The sequence below is a fragment of the Halyomorpha halys genome, unplaced genomic scaffold (assembly GCF_000696795.3).
Source record: "Halyomorpha halys isolate HHAL.00 unplaced genomic scaffold, Hhal_1.1 Scaffold193.1, whole genome shotgun sequence".
In the NCBI taxonomy this organism is placed as follows: Eukaryota; Metazoa; Arthropoda; class Insecta; order Hemiptera; family Pentatomidae; genus Halyomorpha; species Halyomorpha halys.
Genome location: NW_027111132.1, coordinates 479201 through 480718, shown reverse-complemented (window position 1 = coordinate 480718; position 1518 = coordinate 479201). Strand labels below are relative to the sequence as shown.

General features: G+C 24.9%; 1 protein-coding gene across 1 annotated transcript in view; it reads right to left on the bottom strand.

Annotated features, from left to right (window-relative positions):
* Positions 1-1455, bottom strand: part of LOC106679295 (luciferin sulfotransferase) — an 82589-nt gene extending 81134 nt beyond the window's left edge. Inside the window, exon 1 of the mRNA XM_014418368.2 lies at positions 1313-1455. The gene's annotated coding sequence lies outside the window, so the exon portion shown is untranslated. The remainder of the gene's footprint in view (positions 1-1312) is intronic.
* Positions 1456-1518: the final 63 nt, after the last annotated feature.

The following is a 1518-nucleotide window of genomic DNA, read 5'->3' as shown; positions in this document are numbered from 1 at the left end:
AAAAATTAATTAATGTATAACCAAGCAAAAATAAATATCTGAATTCAATATGTGAACTGGTTTATTATTTCAAATATATAACATTGGATTGATTTTAATTTATATTTATGTTATTTTAGCATAGAGTATACGTTGTCACGGAAATATGTCGCCTCGGCGCGAAGCGTTCATTGTATTTTTTTTAAATTTTTACTTTCATTAATATTAACCTGTTCTGATTCGTAAAGTTAATTCATTTAATACACAAGATATTTAAAAATATGTAAAATTATTTTCGTTAAATTGTTCATCGCATTTGTTTAGTGAATTTTTTTTATTAATATTAACATGTTCTAGAAGTTATTTCATCTACTACATAAAATATGATTTTTTTTTAACAGTCACAAATTTGTTCATTGTATTTCTTAGTATTTTTTTGAGTGATTTTTACTTTTATTAATATTAATCTACTTAAATTCCTAAAGTTATTTTATCCTCAACGTTAAATATGTAAAATTATTTTCTTTAACAGTTACAAATTTGTTCATAGTATTTCTTAAATGAATTTTATTTTTATTTATTATAACTGTTATAATTTCTAGAACAATATCATCTGCTACGTAAAATATATAAAATTGTTTCCTTTAACAGTTTCCTTTAATTTGTCATTGAATTTATTCAGTGAAATTTGTAATTATAATTATAAATTAATCAGTTATATAATTTCAAGTTGTGAATATTAATTTTATAGCTTATGATTATTATTTAATTATGTACGTTATCATCTTAATATTGATTTAATTTTAATTCTTATATATCTTCAAGGAAATCATTTTTTTCTATTTCTTTGTATCTAATAAGTGGATTGATATGGCCATCACAAGCAAATCTGGCATGTTAGACACAAAGAAAGAGAAGTTATGAGTTCTAGTTACTTAACTGGATATTAGCTAATTACTTATGTAAGTACTTTTTATTATATTAGTTCAGTTAAAATAATTTTTTATAAATCTATCTCTTGGAGAGATAGTCTCTGGAACAGGTTGTATATATTTCTTTCTTTTTTTTTTTTAATAAATGTGCATACATTATCCTTTGTTTCTTAATTTTTTATTTGTATTTTAAAAATGAGAAGAGTCAATTATCCGTGATGTTTTAGGTAATATTTAAGGTCTTCAACGAATATTTTTTCACTCTCGTTATAAATTGAATACTATTTTATACCGCTTATCTTTTGAAATTCTCAATATCGTTTTAAGTTAAACTAACACTTAAACGCAGTTTAAAAGCTTTGTTAATCCTATAAGAAGATATATAGATATATATTGGTTACCTGTTGCACTGAGAAGACACGCTGGTAGAACAGAGAAGAGAGACCTGGGGTGCTGCTTTAAGCTGAGAATAAAGACTGAAGCAGTAAGCGAGCAGTTGATAGGGGCCTTCTAGTTCAATGTCACTTCCTGCCTTTCTAGCCCCTCCGCTTCTTCCTATTCGCTGTATGATCTTGTTTATATATGTGTATATATAGTTGACCATAAA